This window comes from Giraffa tippelskirchi, chromosome 8 (assembly GCF_054371585.1).
Source record: "Giraffa tippelskirchi isolate mGirTip1 chromosome 8, T2T-mGirTip1v1.2.pri, whole genome shotgun sequence".
NCBI classification, from domain to species: Eukaryota; Metazoa; Chordata; class Mammalia; order Artiodactyla; family Giraffidae; genus Giraffa; species Giraffa tippelskirchi.
In genome coordinates this window covers 121688212-121703987 of record NC_137282.1, presented here as the reverse complement: position 1 = coordinate 121703987, position 15776 = coordinate 121688212, and positions in this window count along the sequence as shown.

Here is a 15776-nt window from a genome sequence, read left to right as displayed (position 1 = left end):
CCTCAAGGACTAGCTGATCAGGCTCCTCTCTCCATGAAATTCCCCAGGAATTAAATGTATATGAGCTTCCCTTGTGGCTCAGATGGTAAAGAGTCTGCCTGTCATGCAGGAGACCCAGGTTCTATTTCCTGGTTTGGGAAGATCCCCTGGAGAAGGGAATGGCAATCCACTCCAGTATTCTTGCCTAGAGATATCCACAAGCAGAGGAGCCTGGTGGACTAGAGTCCATGGAGTCTCAAAAAGTTGAACACAACTGAGTAACTTTCACTCACTAGCTCATAACGTAAATATAATTAAATAAATAAATATATATATATATATGTTGTAATAGATTGATTCTGATTGATCTTAGGAAGTAAAATGAAGTGGAGAGATCAAAGGATATTTGGGAGAAGTAATCTGTCACACATTGATGGATGTAGGTGGTCAGAGTGTGTCATGTTAAGGTTACATCAATGTTTCTGGCATATGTAATTTAATGTATGAAGATATCATTCCTTGAAAGAGAAAATACAGAAAAAGATAGAAAGTGGGAACAGGGAGGGGCAAATGGTTATTTATTAAATGAATAATGAATTAGAAGTATGTGATACATCTAACTGAAATAGTTTATGACTTCATTAGATATTACCTCAAAGACTCTCAGAAATGAAAACCTGATGGTCTATTTCCTCTCTGTATCTGTGTCTCTCTGTCTGTCTGTCTCTCTTTCCTTCTCTCTGAGGGGGCAATCCAGTCTATAGAGATAGAATCAGAAACATATGTCTTAGACGTCAAAGTGAACGCTAAAGAAAATAACTGGTGTAATTGCTTAATTGGTGCTTGTCAAGTAAGTGAGGAGGGAAGGAAATGCAATTAGAGTTTGGTAATTTTCCATACTTTCAGATATCTATCATATTCTTTCTTCCTCTGTCCAAGAGGTGTACAAGAAGTATAATTTTCATTGACTGAGGTACTGATATATTTATATGTATTTCATTTTTATGACATGTTGATTTTCTTATATAACAGTGACTTATCCTAAAGTTCCACAGACTTACATCTTCACTCTTCACTTTATGCTGTGTAGGTACCAGATAATTCCTTCCTGAGAGAGTAAATGACCCCACAATAACCTCCAAGAATAAAGTTACCAAAGCATTTCTCAGAGATGCAGCAATTTATAATGTAGCTCTAAGATCAAATAGCTACTAAAGTCCCTTTACATTTTGGAAATATCATTCTCTGACCACATAACAGAAGGATACAGAATTCACAATTTGTTTAATTCACTATATTCACAGGATATTATGGCACCAGTATCATAGAAGCACAATGCCACTTTAAAAGTAAATTCAAAGCCCTGATCCTTTAATAAATTAAACTTAGAATTTTCATCCTATTCCTTACACCACTTCTGCTCAGTTCAGTTCAGTTCAGTCACTCAGTCGTGTCCGAATCTGTGTGACCCTATGGACTGCAGCATACCAGGCTCCCTGTCCATCACCAACTCCTGGAGTTTACTCAAACTCATGTCCACCGTGTTGGTGATGCCATCCAGACATCTCATTCTCTCTTGTCCCTTTCTCTTCCTACCAGCAACTGGGTCTTTTCTAATGAGTCGGTTCCTCACATCAGGTGGCCAAATATTGAAGTTTCAGCTTTAGCATCAGTCCTTCCAATGAATATTCAAGACTGAATTCCTTTAGGATGGACTGGTTGGATCTCCTTGCAGTTCAAGGGACTCTCAAGAGTATTCTCCAACACCACAGTTCAAAAGCATCAATTCTTTGGCACTCAGCTGTCTTTACTGTCCAACTCTCACATCCATACATGACTACTGGAAGAACCATAACTTTGACTATATGGACCTTTGTTGGTAATGTCTCTATTTTTTAATATGCTGTCTAGGTGGGTCATAGCTTTCCTTCCAAGGTGTAAGCGTCTTTTAATTTCATGGCTGCAATCACCATCTGCAGTGATTTTGGAGCCCAGAAAAATAAAGTCTGACACTGTTTCCACTGTTTCCCCATCTATTTGCCATGAAGTGATGGGACCGGTTGCCATGATCTTAGTTTTCTAAATGTTGAGCTTTAAGCCAACTTTTTCACTCTCCTCTTTCACTTTCATCAAGAGGCTCTTTAGTTCTCCTTCACTTTCTGCCGTAAGGGTGGTGTCATCTGCATATCTGAGGTTATTGATATTTCTCCTGGCAATCTTGATTCCAGCTTGTGCTTCTTCCAGCCCAGCGTTTCTCATGATGTACTCTGCATATAAGTTAAATAAACAGGGTGACAATATACAGCCTTGACATATTCCTTTTCCTATTTGGAACCAGTCTGTTGTTCCATATCCAGTTCTAACTGTTGTTTCCTGACATGCCTACAGATTTCTCAGGAGGCAGGTCAGGTGGTCTGATATTCCCATCTCGTTATGAATTTTCCACAGGTTGTTGTGATTCACACAGTACAATCCTTTAAAATTTTCATTTGGCCTAGACCCTTCCCTGTTTCAGGAAGGAGACAATTGAATGAAAAACTGGTTAGGGAACTGAATTCTCAGTAATGCACCTGACATATGTGAATGACTAACAAATATTTAGTAAGCATTTAGTTAGTAGTTATGTAAGTTTAGTTATGTAATTAACGAGTAGTTCAGAATTCTCTCTACAGTTTCCTGGGACAAAACCAGTGTACTTAATGCCTCTCAGTTTGCTTTTTCTTTTTCTTTTTTTTTTTTTTTAAATATTTGCCCAGGTCTCTTCAGATATCTTCTTTTCTCCCTTTGCTGAACAGTTTTGTCTTTCTTTTGTTGTGGCTTCTTCAAAATGAAATGCTAACTACAGCATTTTGCTAACGTCTTCGCTACGCCCCCACACAGTGATATGGCCAAAGGAAAGTGACCAGCCCTGAATCATATGTAGATCCCTGCAGCTGATACTTTGTAGGTAGTCCTCAAAACACACAAAGGGATCTAAGTGCAGATGAACTCCCATTAACCATATTTTCATGCCAGATTCAGTTATCTCAATACTCCATGTCCATATGCCCACAATAGAAAAGCAGATGAAAAATGAGGGCAAATATTTTGAACATAAAAGACTGATGTTCTTATGTATGAAATGTTTCTATAAACCACAAAGAAATATAAGTCAGTGACCTGATTTTTACAAAGGGGCAAAGAATATGAATATGCAGTCCCTAGGAAAGGAAAGGAAAGGGTTTTTAAATATCTTAGGAAATGTCCAACCACACTTGTAATTAATATTAGATCATAAGAACTTATTTATTTAGACTTTGAGACTGGCAAAGATAAAAATTGGAGAACTATGTTAATAGAATTGTGGGGAAATGAGCATTGCCTTACGTTGTTGGTGGGGGTATAAATTGGAACAAAATTTACATAGAAAAGTGGGCAAGATCTACCTAAACTAAATTTTTTTTTAAATTTTTGTACCAAACAATTTTATCTTTAAAAAGTTGTCCTATAGGAATAAATACAAGATGTTCATTTTAGTATTTTTGTGACAGCAAAATACTATAAATCATAATGTTCATTGATTGAGAATTTGATGGATAAATTATGGCATGTAGACATTAAAAACAATTAAAAACAATAAGGCAACTGATAACTTGATTCAAAAATATGTCAGTAAGCTAGAAAGCAACATGTATAATCATTATGTGGATGGGTCGTGTGTATCTTTAAACGATGTATAATCATAACTACTCCTATGTATTGAGGATATTCAGATGGATACATGAAATAGTAACAGTGGTTACATCTTGGAAAGAGCACTGAAAAATGAAGAGCACAGAATGAAAGAGAAACTTATTTTCCAAATATCTACAGAGATCAATTACAAATGTGCAGATATGCATTAGTGAGTATACTCTTAAAACTATGTCTATGAAGTAAAACATTAGATTTTAAACAATCAACTTAAGTATTTTGATTTTTTAGCTATCTATCTGCTGAAGTTGAAGCTCCAACACTTTGGCCACCTGATGTGAAGAACCAACTCATTGGAAAAGACCCTGATGCTGGGGAAGATTGAAGGCAGGAGGAGAAGGGGATGACAGAGGATGAGATGGGTGGATGGCATCACCGACTCAATAGACATGAGTTTGAGTAAACTCTGGGAGCTGGTGATGGACAGGGAGGCCTGGTGTGCTGCTGTCCATGTGGTCACAAAGAGTGGGACAGGACTGAGTGATTGAACTAAACTGAACTGAACTGAGCTATCTATTACAGCCTGTAACAAATTATCCCCAAACTTGGAGCCTTAGAACAATAAACATGTATGTACCAATTTCTCTGGGTTTAGTATCTGGGATGAGGCTTAGCCAGAACGTGTCTGAGTTAAGGTCTCTCAAGATATTGCATAGATTAATAGCCAGGCTGCAGTCAACTCAAAACTTTATTAGCTTAAGGATCCACTTTCAAGCTCACTTATAAAATCGCTGGCAGCCCTTAGTCCTTTCCTACATTGGTCTGTCCACACACATAGCAACCCCTCACCCACATGGCCGCTGGCTTCCCCCAGAGGGAGAACAAGAATGAGTGACCAAGACAGAGCCCTGTTGCCTTAATAAGCGAAGCGTAGAAGTGTCAGCCTGTTCCTTCCACCACATACAATTATGTAGAAGTGAGTGAATAGGTTTAGCCCATACTCAAGTAGAAGGGGTTATACAAGGGCATGGACACACGGGGGCCATTTAGCAGCTGCCTGGTGCATGGTTTTACATCTCTGTATTAAGGAAATAGATGTATATAGAAATTACACAAGAGAATTTTAATTGTAGCTTCATGGGCTATCTTTTTGATGGTTTTGGTTTGCTTTTTGGAGGCAAACAGTTATCTCCTTAAATAGAAACTGAAAAATTTGGTGGATGGTGTTAGGTGATGTGATTTACTCCAAATAGGGTTGGGACTGTAAATTAAGAATATACTCCGTGGTTGAGTCATTGATGTTTTCATTCATCACAGCAGCTACAAGGTGATTTTCAAGTACACACATTTCCTTTATGTTGTGGACAGGGAAATGGCAGTCAGATTATGGTTGACTGGGGAATATAAGATTTAGGGGGAGATTCAAGGCAGGAACAGGGGGTGCCCCTCTCTTGCTAATGTCCCGGCACGTGATCTGTCAGCTTCCCTTGTGTGACAGTTCTGCAGCTGGAGAAGTTGCTTCCTCATCCAAGGCCAGCTCCAAACCCTTCCTTTTGTTCTTGCTGGCAAATCCCCTTGAGCTTTTAATGGGAATTAAAACATTACTGAAAAGTCATCTGTCTCAAATTTCAGCCACGGTGCAAAAGATTGTCCTGTGAACTGATCTAGTTACAGAAGAAAGTTTTTAAAATCATTGCTAAAAATAATTCTTTAAAATATAGCTTATTCTAAAATTTCTCAAAGTAAATTGGTGGAAAGTAGCGTTGCAATGTTTATTTTTGGTGTGAGTCAAACACAACTTAGTGACTGAACAACAAGTATATATTTCACAGCACAGGGAACTATAACTATATTCAATATTTTGTAATAATCTATAAAGGAAAAGAATCTGAAAAAATATACATGTATGTATAGTTGAATCACTGTACTATAAGTCTGAAATTAACACCACATTATAACTGATTTATTTTTCAATAAAATGTATATATATTTAATTATAATGACAAAACAATGTAATATAGCCACTATGAAGTTGGACAAATTGGTAAATTATTAAATAACAGAAACCTACAGGAAGGGCCACATGGCCCCGCAATATCCACACAAGAAACTACTGCTCCCTTGACAAGAATATAAGCTTCTGAGAATGATGGGACATAGAGAAGCAGAGGAAAGGAACCCCTGCACTCATAAATTTTCAGCTCCCAAGCTTTCCGTCGATAGGAACACATTTTTATAAATCCTATTCTTTGGTTCTGAATCGTGTAGAGACTCTGCAGGCCCATCTGTATGCTAAAATGTAATGGGACCAACATGACCCAGCAATGCAAATAATTTTTAAAAGAGAGCCTAAAACCAGCATTAACTAAACTGTGCAATATGCCAGAAATAGGATCCTATTTCAAGAATTAACCCACAGGGTCCTCAGTAATAAGTTAACCCTCTTCATGGAAAACCACATTTTTATCCACTCAAAGTATCAAAAATCAGTGATCTTTGTGAGGTGCCTGAGTTAGTCAGGGGAGGTATTTTCTAAGACCTTAAGCAAAAGTGGTTACGTTCTCTTTTTTTCACTTGTTGCCATGTGAAAGGAAAAAAAAAAACTTACACATTATTACATCTAATGTTACATGTTAAAGCCTTGTAAAGATTAGACTTTTTATTTTTTCTTTTTTTATTATGGGAGATCGGTCCACACATTATCCCAGATTTGTAGCAGGACTCATACATTTTGTTAATATATTCTGACTAACGGAGCATGAAGGACTCACACAGATACTTTCCAAAGCAATAAAACTCCAATTATTTTCTCTGAGCTATCATCTTAAACGTTTGATTTATACCAAAAGGAAACAAATCCTACTGCATGGGTAGTAGCCAGTTCAGAAAGCTGCACCAGTTAAACATTTCAAAATTTTGGAAACATCATCTGCCAAAGCAGCATGAAACACCCTTAAACAGACAGAGGGGAAGGACCAAAGGACACTACAGTCGGATCTCTCTTATCATAACACGAGACACAGAAGCCAAGAAACATTCACAATTTGTTTCAAAAGTTTGGACTTCTGTGTTGAGGCAGTCCAAGCACAGATTGGAAAAGAATTTCCAGACGTAGAGCATTTCAGAAAGTAGTGAATTTATTAAGAACAAAGGACAGAGATAATGTGGACACTGAGAGTACAGCAGGCCAACCTCCTCACAGACCAGGGAAAGTCTACGTGTTTCACGGGTTAGGAGCCAATGACCTCAAGGAAGATTCCTGCGGGAAGACTGGCATTAGGTGATTGATTAGGTTGCTACAGGGTGACTACCAGGGTGGGCATTTTTGCCTAATTTGGGGTCTGGAAGCCTTCTGGTGATGATTGGGGAGCTTTTGGCAACAGTTACAAAGGAGCTCAGTCAGCTTTGAGGTGACTTTGATTCTAGGCTCCACTTCTGTGGCTTTGGGACAAAGCCTTGCACCTGTGGCCTTGGGGCAAGACTCAACATTCTGTACATCATGTGCTTATACAGACTAGGTTATCCATTGACTTTTGTCTTGGCTTCTTAACTTTGAACAGCCCTGTGGCTTGTGTTTGAATATAAACATAAGCAGGTTTCCAGGAGAGAGACTCCATATTCTAGCTATCTGCTAAGAACACCACATACAAGAAGGTGAACATGTTGAACATTTAGAAGGCTTTCAATTTATTTCCAATCACTTTCCAAGAGTGCAGGGTGAATCACGATATATCCACTGATTGCAACAGATGGTTTCATTTTACTCAACATGGAAGATATTTTTCAGTATCTTAAAAGGTAAAATGAATACATTTTATTACCATATAAGAGAAAAAAGGCACCCATAACATTAAGCATACCTAAAATTTACTGAACATTTTCTATATACCAAGCTTAACCTTTATCTCCATTCATCCCCTCAGTAATTCTACAAGCTTGGAAATGGTATTATCAGCCTCATTTTACAGAAGCAAAGCATGGATGTCAAGATGTTGACTAACTTGCTCAAGATTATTCAGCTATTAAGTAGCAGGTGGGGATACAAGGCAGCCTTTTTTTTACTTCAGAGTCTGATGCGAAAATTCTTCAACAGATGGGAATGCCAGACCACCTGACCTGTCTCCTGAGAAATCTATATGCAGGTCAGGAAGCAGCAGCTAGAACTGGACAAGGAACAGACTGGTTCCAAATAGGGAAAGGAGTACATCAAGGCTGTAAATTGTCACTCTGCTTATTTAACTTATATGCAGAGTACATCATGAGAAACGCTGGGCTGGATGAAGCACAAGCTGGAATCAAGATTGCCGGGAGAAATATCAATAACCTCAGATATACGGATGACACTACCCTTACGGCAGAAAGCAAAGAGGAACTGAAGAGCCTCTTGATGAAAGTGAAAGAGGAGAGTGAAAAAGTTGGCTTAAAACTCAACATTCAGAAAACTAAGATCATGGCATCTGGTCCCATCACTTCATGGCAAATAGATGAGGAAACAGTGGAAACAATGTCAGACTTTATTTTTTGGGGCTCCAAAGTCACTGCAGATGGTGACTGCAGCCATGAAATTAAAAGACACTTGCTCCTTGGAAGAAAAGCTATGACCAACCTAGACGGCTTATCAAAAAGCAGAGACATTACTTTGCCAACAAAGGTCCATCTAGTCAAGGCTATGGTTTTTCCAGTGGTCATGTATGGATGGGCGATTTTGACTATAAAGAAAGCTGAGCACCAAAGAATTGATGCTTTTGAACTGTGGTGTTGGAGAAGACTCTTGAGTCCCTTGGAGAGCAAGGAGATCCAACCAGTCCATCCTAAAAGAGATCAGTCCTGGGTGTTCATTGGAAGGACTGATGCTGAAGCTGAAACACCAACACTTTGGCCACCTGATGCGAAGAGCTGACTCATTTGAAAAGACCCTGATGCTGGGAAAGATTGAAGGCAGGAGGAGAAGGGGATGACAGAGGATGAGATGGTTCGATGGCATCACTGACTCAATGGACATGAGTTTGAGCAAGCTCTAGGAGGTGGTGAAGGATACGGAAGCCTGGTATGCTGTGGTCCACGGGGTCACAAAGAGTTGGGTATAACTGAGTAACTGAACAACAACAAATATGTGAAGACATAAACACTTCAGGAGGCAGGAATCCAGTGTGTGTTTGTTGTTTGTTGGTTTATAGCACAGCCCTATAATAAAAACTTGGCATAATGAATTCTTAAGCAAAATAATACAAAAATCTATTAATGTATAATATTTTTCTCATCTACCTACGTTCAATGTCACAATAAAAGCATTTAAAAATACCAGGTAATTTCATTAAACATTCTAGGTATATAAAGCACATTAGCATCGATACTTCTAACTGCAAGATTGATCACACATTGTTAGTAAATAAGGCAGGATCAAAGTTTCTTTTGTTTTATATGATATACTCAAAGTGCAGTAGATATTTGTCACATATCCTGGTTGCCCAGCATATCTTGAACATCCTGGGTGTGCTAGGGGAATATCCCTTCATAAGGCAGGACCCTAGAACTCACTTCCACATCCTGGGATTTCGGTGTTAGAAATAACAAGCATGGGACTTGATTTGCACATAGAGGCATGTGATATAATTCTCACAAATTAGATTCATCTATGAGACCCTTGGATTTAGAAGTGAGTGGCTTTAGCTAGAAGGCATTGGAGACAAAGAGGAACATTGGTTTGGGTTCTGGGTTTTGGAGATTGTCTTCCTATGGACAGCAGCAGCCACTGTGGAATAAAAGAGTTTCTGTTCCCTGACCAGGAGGCTTCCATGATGGGATTAACAGCTTTATCCCTGGATCATGGCATCTAGCCTGATACTTCTAAGAACCCCAAGTTGGGGTTCAAGCTCTGAACACAAGGGGAGTGAACACATGCCACCCTGCCTTCCTCCATGAGAACGACTATAAAGAATGCATAGTTTAATGTGTCACCCTTGGACGACTCTGAAAAGTGCACATACCAGGTGGGCAGAGGAAATGACCCAGAATTCAAAGTATCGCCAAATGTATGATGACTTGACCATTCCTTCCCTTCTCTTTGGAGCCAGGATGAGCCCTCCTGGACTTGTTGCTTCCTGGATGAGCCCTCCTATGACTCCAGGTCATAAATGGAAGTGGATTGCAGCCACTAAGTTTGTGTAATTTGTTATGAGCAATAGAAAAGTAATACAAACACATAAGTAAAGAACTTTGACATAATGCAAAAACTGGTGGAACTGAAGGGAGAATTAAAGATGTTAGTCTCTAGTTGAAGACTTCAACACTCCTTTCTCAATAATAAATAAAACTAGTATATAGAAAACAAGTAAAAATGTGTAAGAACTTAACCTTGAGATTTGTCATCTATTCACATTTAAATGATGAAGGCTTTCAACTCAGTCCTTGGAGAAAGGAATAGATGGAGCTGGATACCCAGATGAAACTTCTGTTATATAAGCAACTAAGACTTGGGGATTCTTGTTGTTCTTAATACAATATTATCTAGCATTTCTTGGTCAGTACAATCCATCAATGGGGTACTATTTAAACAAGGACAAAGCATTCATATAATAACATTCCATATGATCATGAGATAAATGAGAGAGGTCTCAAGATACTGATGTGGACTGATCTTGAAGATGCATTGCTAGTTGAAAAAGATATGGTGCAAAAGAAAGTAAACATCAGCCTGCAGAACACATGTTTGTGCTGTGAGGACAGATGCTCATGATTAGCCTGGGAAGCAAGTAAATTGATAGTTTGGGGGACATACCTGGGTGCCAGGGAATGAAGTTAAGAGGGAGATTTTCAGTGCACATCCTGTTTGTGCTTTCTGAATTTTAAACCTTGAGAAATTATTACCTTTTCAAATATCAATACCTAATTTTATTTTTTAAAAAATCAGTGTTATCCTGATAATGTTTGAAATACATCTATAGAAAAGAGAGGAGAGAGAAATAAACTAGTGTGCTACTTTAAAAATTTTCTGACTCCTTAATATTTAGTCCACATACTTTCCCATGTCTTCCATGTTGTCTAGAATAAACTTTAAAAATAAATTTATCAATTTACATTTTATAAAATAAAGTATATTTATTATAGTCAAATTCTTTGCTTGAAGAGTGGACTTTAATTCCTCCTTTGGTATTACAGATTTTGCATCATTTATACCTAATCTATCTTCCTAACCCACCTAATAAGCCTCCTATTATAATCAAATGGAAAAACTTCCTCTTTCCTGGAGTACATCTTGTATATTCTTGCCAAAGAGCTCAGGCATACTATTTCTCAGAAAATAAAAATTTAAAAAAATCACACACACACAAAAAAAACTTGTTTCTTTCAGAGATTAAGGAATATAATAATGAAAAAGAAAAGAACAAGACCAAGTTGGGATGTAAACACTTTGCAACTGACACTCACCAATGTGTCTTGTTATTAATCATGTTTAAACATAAGAAGAACTATTCAAGTGTGCATATTCTTCACTGAAATTATTATTATGTGATTATATACATAATTATATAAAATCTTTACAGATTTTACTGTCTATAGGAACGTATATCTCATTTGAAATTTCCAGTTTGTATTATTAAGCATTAGTACTCCTGCATGCTAAATGTAAAATGATGGATTTTGCCATAGAAACTATTTGATTATAAGTGCATATTACTCATAGCAAGGAAACTTTTAGGAACACGGATGGTGGAATTATTTTTTAAGTTTTGCCAGACTCAGATATCAATTTTCTCAATCAATAGTCATCATTGATAACTCAGTTTAGTCCCTGGATGACCCTAACTGCTCTTCCTAGGAAGTTCTAAAAAAAAAAAGGTTACTTAGCAGAAGAAAGGAACTCTTTTTACACTGTTGGTGAGAATGTAAATTGATAAAACCACTAAGGAGAATGGTATGGAAATTCCTTTAAAAACTAGGAATAAAACTGCCATATGACCCATATGCCCATTACTGCGCATATACCCTTAGAAAACTGTAATTCAAAAAGATGCATGTACCACTATGTTCTTTGCAGTACTGTTTACAATAGCCAGGACCTGGGAGAAACCAAGATGATAGATGAATGGATAAAGAAGTCATGGTACATATATACAGTGGAGTATTACTCAGCCATAAGAAGGAACAGATTTGAATTAGTTGAAATGAGATGGATTAACCTAGAGCCTGTTAAACAGGGCGAAGTAAGTCAGAAAGAGAAAAACAAATATCATATGTTAATGCATACATATGGAATCTAGAAAAATGTTACTGATGAGCCCTTTTACAGGGCAGGAACAGAGATGCAGATGTAGAGGATGGTCTTGTGGACACAATGGGGGAAGGAAAAGGTGGCAGGAATCGGAAGAGAAGCACTGACATATATACACCATCATGTGTAAAAGAGAAAGCTGGTAGGAAGCTACTATATAACTCAGGAAGCCCAGCCCAGCAGCCTGTGATGACGTAAAAGGGTGGGAAGGAGTGGGAGGTGCGAGGGAAAGCCAAGAGGGAGGAGATAAATGTATACTTATGACTGATTCACACTGTTGTATGGCAGAAACCAACACAACATTCTAATGCGATTATCCTCCAATTAAAAAAAAAGAAAGTAGTTTGGCAAAGTGGGCTCCAAGGCCACATTGATATAAATACTAATATACAAACTTCCCAGGAAGTCATTGCCCAGGTAGAAAGTGTTTTTCATGCTAACAAGATTTTAGAGTCAGTTTGCAAGTCCAGAGTTTTCCAACTCTGTTGAACGAGGCTCTGCCTCCTTGTAGGTCCTGTGTAAATGTCAGAGAGAGGAAATTGGGTCTCGTTCTTTGTGGGAAATCCAGCTGTTCTCAGTGTTTTATATGGTGATTGTCCTCTTCCTGTGTTATACAATTATCAAACTTAAAAAAAAAAAACACTACCCACATAAAGATAAATGATGCAGTGCAAATATATATATATATATATAAATGTATGTATGTATGTATATATTAAACCAAGTTGGAAATAACAGTTTAAACTGTACTAGGGCAAATAGCTTGTGAGAAGATAGTAAAGAAATATCAACAGAATGAAACAAGCAAATAAACAAAACAACAAATAAAATAGCATTGAAAATGTAGGATTAGAAAGCAATCAAGTTAAAATATTTCTAAGGTCACTAATACACAACAGCTTTGGCTTAAGTAATGTGTAACAGACAACTCTATGTTAGTGATGCTGTCACTTGGGGGATAATGATAGTAATAAAAATAATAGAATTGCGGTGCTTGTGATAATATGTATTGCATGCTCCTTGTGTCACGTATCTTCCAAGTGTTTCAAATTTAATTTAATTCTAGCAGCCACCCTGTGATATTGTGGTCAGCTTTGGTTTTGCCATTTTACAGGTGAACTGCATGCTTAGCTACTCAGTCCTGTCCAACCCTTTTCTACCCTTTGAACTATAGCCCACCAGGCTCCTCTGTCCATGGGATTTTTCAGGCAAGAATACTGGACTAGGTTGTCATTTTCTTCCTCCAGGGGATCTTTCTTATCCAGGGATCAAACCCATGTTTCTTGTATTGCACACAATTCTTTATCCAAAGTTTAAAAACACTCAGAACTTCCATGTATATAAGAGAGGTAATAAATGTCAAAGGTAAAACTCAAAACCCAAACTATTAACTACTATACAGGCACATATGTATAGTATACATACTGTTAACATCTATGAATACAAATATAATAAAAATAGATTCATAAGTTTGAGAGTGATGAGGGAAGAAAGCGATTACTTCAAAAGTTACTAGTATTTCACGATGTTGTACATGAAAATGGTGTGGATATATTATCACCATTTTCAAATTATTCTCACAATGTCATCATTTTGATACATCCTAACTCCAGCAAGGGCTTTAGTGAATCAATCAGATACCTTTTCAGGAAAAGTGAGGTGCCCCATGACTCATTCTGACCTCTATTTATAAATGAAATATCTAATCTAAAATGGAATGGATAATTTGAAAAAAACTGATCTAGCTCACAAGAATACCTTACTGAAACGAAATAGAAAATCATGAAAAGCAATGAAAGGATAACAGGAAATCTAAATGTACCATTCCTATATATATACATTTTATTTATTTATTTATTTATTTTTACATTTCTATTCATTTATGTTTGGCTATGCTGGGTCTTCATTGCTGCACGGGCTTTTTCTCCAGTTGCAACAAGCAAGGGCTATTCTCTAGTTGCAGTGCATGAGCTTCTCATTGCAGTGGTTTTTCTTGTTATGGAGCACTGGCTCCAAGCTGCAGGCTTCAGTAGTTGAAGCACGTGGGCTTCAACTTCAGCAGTTGTGGCTTCCAGGATCTACAGCACAGGCTTAATAGTTGTGACACATGGACTTAGTTGTTCTGCCGCATGTGAGATCTTCCCAGATCAGGGACTGAACCCTTGTCTCCTACATTGACAGTCATATGCTTTACCACTGAGTCACCAGGGAAGCCCTGTCTATAGTATTATCATACTTGAAATGTTATGCAAATGAGCTAGGCAACCATACCTTTGTGATAAACATGGTCTTTGTGAGGCAACTTTTCCCAGTTTGGGGCTCTGCACGTGTTAGACCATGGCAGTGTGACTCTAAGATTGCATCCAACAATTTTAGCAAGAATAATGTGACCTATGAGGAAAATTAGGGCTTGGGGTTCTCAAATGAGCTGAAAAAGAGAAAGTTAAGAGGGGATTTATTATTATTAGTGGGTAATATCCAACAGCTGTTCTCTTTTTCCAGTGAACCAGGAAGAAGAGGAGACAGGCTTCAATTGTGGCAAGAGAAATTTAGATTTGACATCTGCTGAGTTGACATAAAGACTCCATATTTTTGGAAGTAAACAAAAGAAGAAGAAAAAAAATCTATGAGTTAGTGTTTGAAAATATTTGTAAAGAATTTCATAAAAAACAAAAACCCACTCTCTCCAGTGCCTTCTCCAGGAAGGAAACAAAAACATTTACTTGTACCTAAGTAGTATTTTTTGTTACATCATCTGATAATATGCTAAATGAATACTTTGATTAAAGTACTTAAATGAAAAGTTCTGTGTAAACATAGGCATAAAGTAGAACACAGAATTAATATAGATTTAGCATAGAATGTACTAAAAACTATTTACAGGGAGTTTCGAGGATAAATTTTTTATTTTCACAAAAGCAAAAGAAAAAATGGAAACATTTTTATTTGGTCTATTCTTATTCTTTCAGATTACACTGATACTCACACTGCTTGTAACAATAAAAAGTTTTTCATCCTTGGAATAAATTATGAATCTTCTCAGGTGTCAGTGGCTATGCTTGATTTTTTTTAATGCTGTGGTGACTAGCCAACTTATTGTGATTCTTTGAAACCTAGATTTCTAAGCCATTTGAAAGGTCAACAAGATGAAATAATAAGTAGCAAATGAATCTAGGAAAAGAGGTATACATACTGAGGGTCTCTGGCTTTGTTTCTGCCTTGCATCAACCTTTTTGAAATCCTTAAGGCTCCTTTAATAGATCTGACCTAGTTATGGCATTCTTTGGGTGTGTGCATGTGCTCATTTTTATTATATCTACATATAAAACAGGAATGTTTTTATTTATTGCTTATTTGAGAATTGTTAGTTATGCAATTATTCCCATTTACATATCAAAGTCTCCAGCTCCTGAACTGTAGTCCCTGGAGTCAAGAACCAAATGCTTATACCACCTTCAGCCAATTTTGCCTGAAGGTTGCTCTTATGCGTTTAATTACTTCTACATATTTAAGGCATATGCTTTCTGAGAAGGCACACTACATATTTTCAGAATTTCATCACTCAAGGCCACAGCTGGTTAATACCAAACACCACTCATTTCCCAAGTTTTAATGACTATCAAAGTGCAATTCTGCATGTCAGAGAAACAATATTCTTATGCTCATTTAAGGTACAACATAAAAACAGGCAAAGATAAACAAAAAACAAGGTGCTACCTTGCAACTACTGTAAAGTACTGACAATCCAGAGATGTAGCAAATATTCCTTCAATTCTTTTTTTTTTATGAGAAAAGCAAAATAGCGTTAATATTCAAACAAATGCCTTCCAAAATTTTGACACTTATTAAAAAT